The sequence below is a fragment of the Prionailurus viverrinus genome, chromosome E2, assembly GCF_022837055.1.
Source record: "Prionailurus viverrinus isolate Anna chromosome E2, UM_Priviv_1.0, whole genome shotgun sequence".
Taxonomy (NCBI): Eukaryota; Metazoa; Chordata; class Mammalia; order Carnivora; family Felidae; genus Prionailurus; species Prionailurus viverrinus.
Window position 1 is genome coordinate 45783407 of NC_062575.1, and position 12646 is coordinate 45796052.

Below are 12646 nucleotides of genomic sequence, written 5' to 3' on the forward strand. Positions count from 1 at the left end.
CTCTCAACAATAGCCAAATTATGGAAAGAGCCTAAATGTCCATCAACTGATGAATGGATAAAGAAATTGTGGTTTATATACACAATGCAGTACTACATGGCAATGAGAAAGAATGAAATATGGCCCTTTGTAGCAACATGGATGGAACTGGAGAGTGTGATGCTAAGTGAAATAAGCCATACAGAGAAAGACAGATACCATATGTTTTCACTCTTATGTGGATCCTGAGAAACTTAACAGAATCCCATGGGGGAGGGGAAGGAAAAAAAAAAAAAAAAAGAGGTTAGAGTGGGAGAGAGCCAAAGCATAAGAGACTCTTAAAAACTGAGAACAGGGGTGCCTGGGTGGCTCAGTCGGTTAAGCGTCCGACTTCGGCTCAGGTCATGATCTCACGGTCCATGAGTTCGAGCCCCGCGTCGGGCTCTGTGCTGACAGCTCGGAGTCTGGAGCCCACTTCAGATTCTGTGTCTCCCTCTCTCTCTGCTCCTCCCCCGTCCATGCTCTGTCTCTCTCTGTCTCAAAAATAAATAAACATTAAAAAAAAAAAACTGAGGGTTGATGGGGGGTGGGAGGGAGGGGAGGGTAGGTGATGGGTATTGAAGAGGGCATCTTTTGGGATGAGCACTGGGTGTTGTATGGAAACCAATTTGACAATAAATTTCATATATTAAAAAAAAAAAGAAAAAGAAAACTTGGACTGAGGAACTAGTGTTTGTCTTCTTTACCATTCTGTCCCCACACTTATAGTACCTGTTGTATAACAGGCAGTTGATTTTTGTTTATTTTTGAGAGAGGGGGGAGAGGGGCAGTGGGAGAGAGAGAGAATCCCAAGCAGGCTGCACAGTGTCAGTGCAGAGCCCCATGTGGGGCTTGAACTCACAACCCGTGAGATCATGAGACGGATGCTTATTAACCAACTGAGCCACCTAGGTGCCCCTAACAGATAGTTGATTTTTAAAATTGGGGGGAAAAACACATTAGCTTGAACCATAAAATAGTTTTTTAATAATTTTTTTAAACTAAGTACCACAAAGTAATTCATACACTAAAGTAGCAATTAATGAAATAGCTAATAAAATCCTTATCCAAGGATGTTCTCTTTGAAAAGGCCATTAATACAGAATTGGCAGTTATTGAGGAAAAAAAGACTCCGTTTCAACTTTATATATGAGAAAGGTTAAACAGCTATATATATCAAGGAGAATTAAAAATTTTAAAGTTATATGTGTTACCATATACATATATTTCAATATCTATAAAAATACATAGAATGAATTATCTGGAGAAAACTAAATCGTCAAAGTTGACTCAAGATACTATAGAAAACCTGAACAGATATATAAGCAAAGAAAAATATTGTAGTTATGATTGTGTTAAAAAACTAGAATCAACAGTTTTGCAGGCAATAAAAAGTTTTAAAGAATAGAGAGCCTCTAACAAAATTTTGCTAGATCATTCTATAAGGCTAACATCCCAATAATAAAATGCGAATAGCCCCTAGAAAGCAAAATCTGGACCAGTATCACTTAAGATACATACAAACATCCCAAATAAAGTTCAGCGAACTTAATGGTCTGTTAAAACAATTATAGGAGCACCTGGGTGGCTTAGTCAGTTAGGCGTCCGACTTCAGCTCAGGTCATGATCTCACAGTTTGAGTTCAAGCCCCGCGTCGGGCTTTGCTGACAGCTCAGAGCCTGGAGCCTGCTTCAGATTCTCTGTCTCCCTCTCTCTCTTCCCCTCCCCTGCTCGCACTCTGTCTCTCTCTCTCTCAAAAATAAAAAAATAAACTTTTTTTTAATTAAAAAAAATTATAAAACATAAAACAATTTACCAGGAATATCCAGGGACCTGACCTGTTGTGATTTAATTAAGTATCCAGATTTTAGGTTTTTAACTCGAGCAATGTAACAATGTTGGAAAAAATGGCATTATTTACCTCAATATCTTTTAGGTTGTTTCTCATATTCTAATTCATCTTAGCTTCATCAGCTTTAAAAAAGGAGTGAACAACAGATATGAAAAATGAGGATTCAACACAAAAATTATTACCTTCCACAAAACAAAAATGAATATTATTACACTTTATTTTCTAGCAAACCTCTGTAATGTCACTATAGTTATACATTAAGACTTGTACTTCCCGGTCCATTTTGTTCAGATTGGGCAGATATCATTGGATAATCACTCACCTAGAATAGACCCACTCATGATTTCAAACAATACACACAATATTTTAACACAAAAAGTATTTTAAGTGCTATAACAAAATTAGTTTTTGCTAATGGGTCAGTATGTTTCTCCTGCCTGGTATCATGCTAACTTGTTTTCATGCTAACAGAGGTCTTCTGGAGACTGTACTTAACTCAAAATTTCTGAAAGTATGTTCCACGAAACACTAGTACTTTAATGATAATGGGAAAATTACTGTATAGCCAAACAAGGCTGGGAACTCTGTATACTATATTTCTTGAGGGGGAAAAAAATTCACATTAAGTGCCTAACAAAAGACTATCCAAACAAGTTTCATTTTATCTGACCAGTGTATCTCAGACTTTACTATACAGAACTCCCATTCCGAATACCTACTGCGGATGTAATTCCACTTTGGCAGATGCTGCTATAACCAGAAGGAGTGGCTCAAGGATGGTAATGTCAGCATTATGACAGGTGTACAGTTATCTGTTTGGCAAGGAAAGCAATTCAAATTATGTTATCCAGTCAGCTGCTTGCTCTTTTTTTTTTTAATTTGAAATGATACTTTTCAATAGAATAGAAAATCCTTCCCCCTATTCTTTCTATAAATATATGTATAGACTATAATTTCTTGCTGAAAAATCCTACTGACTTAACCTGTGTGTTTCTTGCTATCCATAAACAAGAATTTCTCTAAGGTATTTATCAAAAAGTGGGACTGCTCAAAGGTTATATTCATTTTCAACTTCACTAGATAGTGCCATAGAAGTGGAGAACATGGGAAGGGGCACCTGGGTGGCTCAGTTGGTTGAGTGTCTGACTTCAGCTCAGGTCATGATCTTGCGGTGCATGAGTTCCAGCCCCATGTCGGGCTCTGTGCTGACAGCTCAGAGCCTGGAGCCTGCTTCAGATTCTGTGTCTCCCTGTCTCTCTGCCCCTCCCCTACTCATGCTCTCTCTCTCTCTCAAAAACATTAAAAAACATTGTTTTAAAGAAGTGGAGAACATGGGACACCTGAGTGGCTCAGTGGGTTGAGCATCTGACTCGATTTCGGCTCAGGTTATGATTCCAAGGTTGTGGGATTGAGCCCCATGTCAGGCTCCATCTGCTTAAGATTCTCTCCCTCTGCCCCTCTCCCCTGTTCACGCATGCTCTCTCTCTCTCTCTTTCTAAAAAAAAGAAGTGAGAACATCATTGTCTTGCCAATTTACAACCCCTTCACCCAATAAAGTATTATTTCCTTGTAATCCTACTTCTGGTATGTGCTTTATAGTGAGTTGAGCATCTTTTCACATCTGTTTATTGTTAAACATTATAACTTACCAATTCATGCCATGTTCCTTTGTTAAAAAAATATAAAAGAATTGTGGGATTCTTAAAAATAATATTCTAGATAATAATCCCTTACCTAGTATTATAAATAACGAACCTTAGCCTCCCCAGATTGTGGCTGTATGTGTATTTATGGAGATACTATCATATTAAAATTTAAAAAATTTAAGTGTGGATGCAATCATAGCTTTCATTATTACCCAATAATCTTAATTTTTTACAAGACCCTTGGTTTTCTAGGCTATCAGTTATGTCAACTGCAAATAGATATAATTTTGGATTTTTTCTGAATATTTATAGCGATTATTTTATTAATCTAATAGAAAGAATCTCCAAAATAGGACTTAGGATTAGTGGTGATAGGGATATAGTTGTTTTCACCTATTTAATGGAAATCTCTTAGTATAATGTTTGTTTTAGTTTGGAGGTAAACAGACTTTGTTGTGGCTCAATTGTTTCCTTCAGTTCCTTATTAACTTCTTTATTAGAAATGCCTGCTGAGAGGGGTGCCTTGGTGGCTCAGTCAGTTGAGCATCCAACTTTGGCTCAGGTCATGATCTCACAGTTCGTGGGTTCGAGCCCCGCATTGGGCTCTGTGCTGACAGCTCAGATCCTGCAGCCTGCCTTGGATTCTATGTCTCCCTCTCTCTGCCCCTCCTCCACTCATGCTTTCTCTCTCTCTCTCTCAAAAAATAAAGATTAAAAAAAAAATTTTTTTTTTTAAATAAGTGGAGAACATGGAACACCTGAGTGGCTCAGTAGGTTGAGCGTCTGGTTCTTGATTTTGGCTCAAGTCATGATCTCACAGTTCGTGAGTTCAAGCCCCACAAAGAGCTCTGCGCTGCTTGGAATTCTCTCCTCTCTCTCTCCCCCTCCCCTACTCGCTGTCTCTCAAAATAAATAAAAAAACATTTTTAAAAAGTTTAGAAATGCCTGCTGAATATTATCAGATGCTATTTTGACACATTGATATAATATTTTTGTCCTTGAATTTGTTAATGTGAAAGTAGTACTTTGGTCATTAAGGCAGTATGGTTTTGGCACAAGAATGAACAAACAGACCAATGGAACAAAATAAATGGCCTTGAAATACACCTACATATATGTGGTCATCTGATTTACGACAAAGGTTCCTCTGCATTATGGTTGGGACATAGTGGTCTTTTCAATAAGTAGCACTGGGTCAACTGCATAGCTATATTCATAAAAAATGAATCTTGGCCCTTACATCACACTACAAACATAAATTCCAGATACATTAGTGACCTAATTGTAAAAGGTAAAGCAAAAGAAATATATCTTTCTGGGCTTGAGGTAGCAAAGATTTCTTTCTTTTTTTTTTTTTTTTAATTTAAATTCTAGTCAGTTAACATACAGTGCAATATTGGCTTCAGGAGTAGAATTGAGTAGAACTGAGTAATTGGTGAATTACTCAGTTCACCAGGGCTCATCACAACTAGTGTCCTCCTTATTACCCATCACCCATCTAGCCCATCCCCTACCCACCTTCCTCCATCAAACCCTCAGTTTGTTCTCTGTCATTAAGAGTCTCCTGTGGTTTGTTCCCCTATCTTTCTCTTTTTTCTTCTTTTCCCCTTTCCATACGTTCATCTGTTTTGCTTCTTAAATTCCACATATGAATGAAATCATATGGTATTTGTCTTTTTCTGACTGACTTATTTCTCTTGGCATAATATACTCTAGCTCCATCCACATTGTTGCAATGGCAAGATTTCATTCTTGTTGATGACTGAGTAATATTCCATCGCATATAAATACCACATCTTCCTCATCCATTCATCAGTCAAAGGGCATTTAGGCTCTCTCCATAATTTGGCTATTGTTGATAATGCTGAGATAGCAAAGAATTCTTAAACAGAATACAAAAAGCATTAACCATATGGGGAAAAATGATAAATTTTACTGTATTAAATTTAAGAATCTACTTCACCAAAAAACACAATTAAGAAAGTGAAAAAAGTCACAGAGAATATATTATATATATATATAATATACAATATAGTATATGTTAATATACGTTAATATGAATATATACATTTATGTAATAAATGTAAAATATTTAATCATATATAGACAAAATGTTAATAAAATATTAAATAAATATATATATAATATATTTGACTGACTCATCCACAATATATAAAGAATCCCTATAGATCAATAAACGACAGAAAATAAAATAGTAAATGGGAAAAAAAACTCATATAAGCACTTCAAAAAAAGTGTCCAAATGGCCAATAAAGATATCAAAAGTTGCTCAAGTTCATTATTAAGAAGGTGGAAAAACTAAAACCACAATGTGATAAGTATACACCCTCCAGAATAGCTAAATGGAAAAAATATGTACAAAGTGCTTGTGCATAATGCCATGGAGTGCTCAAGCCTTTGACAATATGCTAGTGGATACTGAAGACAAGATCCCCAATCTTCAGGAAAATCTGGGAAGCAGACAACCAGTAAGTACCTAACTAAGAAAACTTCAGATTCTGATAAGGGCCATGAAGAGAAAAGATATTGGGAAGGAGAATTACTGGAGGGAGACAATTCAGTTGGTCATTTCATCTGACGTATATACAGTATCCCTAGTGGTAGCAGTACAGATTTTATGCAAGAATAGCCAGGTTAAGACTGAGAAAGAAAAGCTACCAAGGTGTCCTAGTCCTACCAGATATTTAAAAGTACTAAAAAGTCCCTAAATAATCAAAATGATGTGGTACTCATGCAGGAACAGACCAGTGGAATAGAACAGAAAGTCTATAAGGGACCCAAAAATATAGGAAATTTTAATACATGAAGGTATGAGGAAGTAACACTTCTCTAAGTATACCTTTCTGTATATTTTTCACTTTGGGAACCATGTTAATGTTATATATGTTTACATAAAGAGAAGAAAGACCCTACATTGGAATATAAGCAGAAACAAATATTTCCCCACACTACAGGGGAAAAAGCTAACCCAAGAAACTTTTTTTAAAGCTTTATTTTTTAATGTTTATTTTTGAGAGAGAGAACATGAGCGGGGGGAGGAATAGAAAAGGGGGGAGGACAGAGGACCCAAAGCGGGCTTTGCCCTGACAGCGGCGAGCCTCATGCAGGGCTCAAACTCATGAATTGAGATCATGACGTGAGCCAAAGTCTGACACTCAACCGAGCCACCCAGGTGCCCAAAGTAGCTTTTTTAAAAAGTAAGCTCTTTTTTTTAAAAGTAAGCCCCAACATGGGGCTTGAACTAATGACCCCAAGATCAAGAGCCACACGCTCTACCAAATGAGCCAGTCAGGTGCTCCTAACCCAAGCAATTTTTGAACGACAACTTGACCCTATTCGCTCAGCCCAAAACAGAAACAAAACAAAACAAAAAACAACCATAAACAAATAACTAGCTAGTAGGATTGATTTGTACAATGATATAGATTAGCAATTCTGAAACTACTACTTCATATATTCTAGAATCAAGCAAAAAAGTAAATATATTATGGGATTAAGCTAATATAATGGGAGAAAAGCTTATCACTGCTGGAGAAGGTAACTGCAATATGGAGAGAAGGAGGCTAGATGAACCCTGTGGTGTTGGGTTGAAATTGGAGGTATCACTATAAAGTCATATTTTTGTGCATTTTTTAAGTAATCCCTACACCCAAGATGGGACTCCAACTTACCACCCCAAGATCAATGTAGAGTCAGATGCTCTACCAACTGAGCCAGCCAGGTTGCCCCCATGATATTTTTAAATAGATAAATATAGAAATACATATAGAGGTGTGTGTGTGTGTGTGTGTGTGTGTGTGTGTGTGTGTGTGTGTGTTTTCTAGCAGAGAGGACAAAAAAGAAACGACATCCCAGTACCAGTGAGAATATCCAGCACCCAGATCCAAGGAACTTGGAGAAATAGCATATATAAGCACTGAGCAGAGAAAACACAAGATGGTTTTGGAACATTGTGTGGAGGCAGAAAGTAGGGAAGTGCTCGAAAAGTGATTGCAATGTCAAAAGATCACAGTGGCAGTCTGAAGGAGTTCCCACTGGCCAAATATGGGATAATCTGAGTATAACAATATGTCATAATAGTAACAGATTAAGTAAAACCATTTAATAACCCAGTGGCTAAAATAGGAACCCATGAAACATGCTTTATAGTAGAACACCAAATTACTAATGTGGAAGGAATGGCGGAATTAGATTATCACCAATAATCAACCATCACAATAATAATTGATCTGGTAAGAATCATCAATGGATGCTAAAAGTAGCAGGTGAAAGTCTGATGAAAAACAGATGTTTACAGCATCTTAAAAACATCTCTCCACAGGTGTTCTTGGGTGGCTCAGTCTGTTCAGTATCCAACTGTGACTCAGGCCATGATCTCATGTTTGTGGGTTCAAGCCCCATGTTGGGCTCCATGCTGATAGCTTGCTCAGAGCCTGGAGCCTGCCTTGGATTCTGTATCTCCTTCTTTCCCTGCCCCTCCCCCGTCTCTGTCTCTCAAAAATAAATAAATGTTAAAAAACTCTCTTTCTTAGAGCTTCTAAAAGATTTGTTCATTTTGAGTCAACAACTGGAACCTCAGCAGAAAATCAGTATGTATAAAATAGAACTGAAAATGCAAGTTTTATAACTGAAAAAAACTGAAATGAAAATTTCACTGAATAAGCATAAGAACAGATGGGAGGCATCAGAAGAAACAGTCAGTGATCACCATGATAGGTCAATAATAATCCAATCTGAAATACAAAAAAGTAAAAACATTGAAAAAATACAGAGGTACCTATGGAACAATACTCATAACTAGAGTTCTAGAATGAGAGTACTGACAGAGTGTGGTAGGACAGAACTATGACCAAAACCACCAAAATTCAATAAATAGAAAATCTTATAATCAGACAGAGAAAAATAATACATAAAATATTGGGGACCAAAAACATGAATAATGCTGACTTAATTAGAAACAATAGTAGCCAGCAATCCCTATCAAAATAACACCAGCATTCTTCGCTGAGCTAGAAGAAACAATCCTAAAATATGTATGGAACCACAAAAGACCATGAGTAGCCAAAGCAATCCTGAAAAAGAAAACCAAAGCTGGAGGCATCACAATTCTGGACTTCAAGCTGTATTACAAAGCTGTAATCATCAAGACATTGTGGTACTGGCACAAGAACAGACATATAGATCAATGAAACAAAATAGAGAACCCAGAAATGGACTCAGAAATGTATGGTCAACTAATCTTTGACAAAGCAGGAAAGAATATCCAATGGAAAAAGACAGTCTCTTTCACAAATGGTGTTTGGAAAACTGGACAGTGAGATGCAGAAGAATGAACCTGGGCCACTTTCTTACACCATACGCAAAAATAAACTCAAAATGGATAAAAGACCTAAACATACGACGGGAACCATTAAAATCCTAGAGGAGAGGGGCACGTGCGTGGCTCAGTCAGTTAAGTATCTGACTTTGCCTCAGGTCATGATCTCACATTTCGTGGGTTGTAGCTGACAGCTCAGAGCCTGGAGCCTGCTTTGGATTCTGTGTCTCCCTCTCTCTCTGCCCCTCCCCTGTTTGCGCTTTGTCTCTCTCTCTCTCAAAAATAAATAAACATTAAAAAAATTTTTTTTTAATCCTAGAGGAGAAAATAGGCAACAACCTCCTTGATCTTGGCTGCACCAACTTCTTACTTGACAAGGGAAACAGAAGCAAAAATGAACTACTGAGACTTCATCAAAATAAAAATCTTCTGCACAGTGAAGGAAACAATCAGCAAAACTAAAAGGCAAACAACAGAATGGGAGAAGATATTTGCAAAGGACATATCAGTTACAGGGTTAGTATCCAAAATCTATAAAGAACGTATCAAACTCAACACCCAAAAAACAAATAATCCAGTGAAGAAATGGGCAAAAGACATGAATAGACACTTTTCCAAAGAAGACATCCAGATGGCTAACAGACACAAGAAAAAATGCTCAGCATCACTCATCATCAGAGAAATACTAATGAAAACCACAATGAGATACCACTGCACACTTGTCAGAATGGCTAACATTAACAACTCAGGCAACAACAGATGTTGGCAAGGATGTGGAGAAAAAAGGAATCCTTTTGCATTGCTGGTAGGAATGCAAACTGGTGCATCCACTTTGGAAAAAAGTATGCAGGTTCCTCAAAAAATTAAAAATAGAACTACCCTATGACCCAGCAATTGCACTACTAAGTATTTTAGGTATTTATCCAAAGGATACACAAATGCTGATTTGAAGGGGCACATGGCACCCCAATGTTTATAGAAGCACTATTGACAATAGCCAAAGTATGGAAAGAGCCCAAATATCCATTGACTGATGAATGGATAAAGAAGATGTGGTGTGTGTGCGTGTGTGTGTGCGTGTGTGTGTGTGTATGTGTAATGGAATATCACTCTGCTATCAAAAAGAATGAAATCTTGCCATTTGCAACAATGTGGCTGGAACTAGAGTGTATTATGTTGAGCAAAATAAGTCAGTCAGAGAAAGACAAATACCATATGATTTCACTCATATGTGGAATTTAAGACAAAACAAATGAAGATAAGGGAAAGGAAACAAAAATAATATAAAAACAGGGGGAGACAAACCATAAGATACTCTTAAATACAGAGAACAAACAGGGTTGCTGACAGGATGTTGGGTTGGGTAAAGGCTAAAGAGGTGAGGGACATTAAGGAGGACACTTGTTGGGATGTACACTGGGTGTTATATGTAAGTCATGAATCATTACACTCTATGCCTGAAATTAAAAAATAAAATAAAATTCTGATAATGTAAAAAAAAGACGAAACAATAGTAGCCAAAAGACAATAGAATAACATCTGGAAAAACTAAAGAAAAATAGGTCAACTCAGAATTCTATTTCCAGAGAAAACATGCTTTTATAATGAAGATGAAATAAAGACATTTTCAGATAAATGAATATTTAGATTTTAACTAGCAGAACTACAGTTCTGGTAAAGGAAACTCTTCAGGTTAAAGAGAACTGACTTCAGATGAAAATACAGTCTCAACAGGAAGGAAGAACATCAGATATAGTCAATATGTGAATAAATATAACATATGCTTCCTTCTTTATAAGTTATTAAAATATATAACTGTTTAAACCAAAATAATGGAATGTATGTAGCTGAAATATGTATGCCAACAGTAGGACAAAGAATAAGAAGTATAAATGAAATGATATTGTTTACAAGGTTCTCGTATTTTACATGGAGTGGTACAATATTAATTCTAGGTAAACTATGTTTAAACAAGAATGCATATTTTAATCCCTAGAGCAACCTCTAACAAGATGCATAAAGGTATAGCTGAGTGCCAACAGAAGAATTCAAATCTATCAGAAAAAATGATCAATTCTCCAAAAAAGACAGGAAAGTAGTTAATAAAAAATGTGGTAAATAGGTATCAACCAAATAGTAAACATAAATCCAACCAAGTTAATAATAACATAAATATAAATGGACTAAGTATTTCAATGAAAATCCAAGAGACTGTCATACTGGGTAACAAATGTAAAACCCAAATTACATGATATCTATCAGAAATGTATAATAAATATAAAATCACAGGTAGGTTCAAGAAAAAAAATGGAAAAAGATATATTAGCCAAACAGTAAGCATAAGAAAACTATAGTGACTGTACTGATACTAGACAAAATAGACGTTAAGACAAGAGAGACACAGAGACACCTGGGTGGCTCAGTCAGTACAATGTCTGACTGAGGCTCAGGTCATGATCTCACAGTTTCTGGGTTTAAGACCTGCGCCGGGCTCTGTGCTGACAGCTCAGGGCCTGGAGCCTGCTTCAGATTCTGTGTCTCCCTCTGTCTGATCCTCCTGCCGCTCATGCTATGTCTCTGTCTCTCAAAAAGGAATAAACGTTAAAAAAAATTTTTTAAAGACAAGAGACATAGAGAAATATTTCATAATAGAAGGGTCAATTCATTGGGAACACACACAATCATAAATGTGTATACACTATTTAACAGGCTTAAAAATACATGATAAAAACTGAATGAACTAAAGGGAGAAATAGAATTTGTATTTTCATGTATCTTCTACTTCACATATATTTTCCTATTTGCAAAGTGGGACTTAATAAGATTGGCCTTGACATTGTCAAATAATTTGTAAAGTCTTATATTCTTTTTTTTTTTTAACATTTATTTATTTTTGAGAGAGAGACAGAGATAGAGCACGAGCGGGAGAGACAGAGAAGAGAGGGAGACACAGAATCAGAAGCAGGCTCCAGGCTCTGAGCTATCAGCACAAAGCCCAATGAGGAGCTTGAACCCACAGACCATGAGATCATGACCTGAGCTGAAGTTGGACACTTAACCAACTGAGCCACCCAGGCGCCCCAAGTCTTATATTCTTGAGAGAACTACTGTATCAAAACATTTGAAATGGGAGGATGCTACAATGATGGATAAATCCTGGTGGGCTTATCCCATTTATTTCCTGAACCAAACCCAGGACATAACAAATTCAATTATTAGTCACCTGAGAAACACTTCTGAAGATACTTTTCCTAATGTTCACTTTTCAATCTTCTTCATCAGGAAGACTATATATATGTATATATGTATATATATATGTATATGTGTATATATGTATTATATATATACATATATACGTATATATATACATATACGTATATACGTATATATATACGTATATATATACATATACGTATATATGTATATATATATACACACACACACACACATATACATAGCTCAAAAATACTTGAAGCAAAACTTGATAGAACTAAAGGGAAAACAGTAATAGACACACCTTATAGTCCCCCCATCCTTATCCTCAGAGGACACATTTCAAGACCCTCAGGTGATGACCAAAAGGGTGGATAGTAAGCCCCATATAGACTGCTTTTTTTTCTATACATACATACCTATAATGAAGCTTAATTTATAATTTAGGCACAGCAAGAGATTAACAACAATAATGAAATAGAACAATTATAACAATATGGTGTAATAAAAGTTACGTGGATGTGTCATTTTCTCTTAAACTATCTTATTGTACTGTACTCACCCATCTTCTTATGATCT

The 12646-nt window shown here is 36.4% G+C and overlaps 1 protein-coding gene across 1 annotated transcript in view; it reads left to right on the forward strand.

Annotated features, from left to right (window-relative positions):
* The window catches only part of LOC125153623 (zinc finger protein 82 homolog), a 63650-nt gene that overhangs the window by 26074 nt on the left and 24930 nt on the right, over positions 1 to 12646 (forward strand).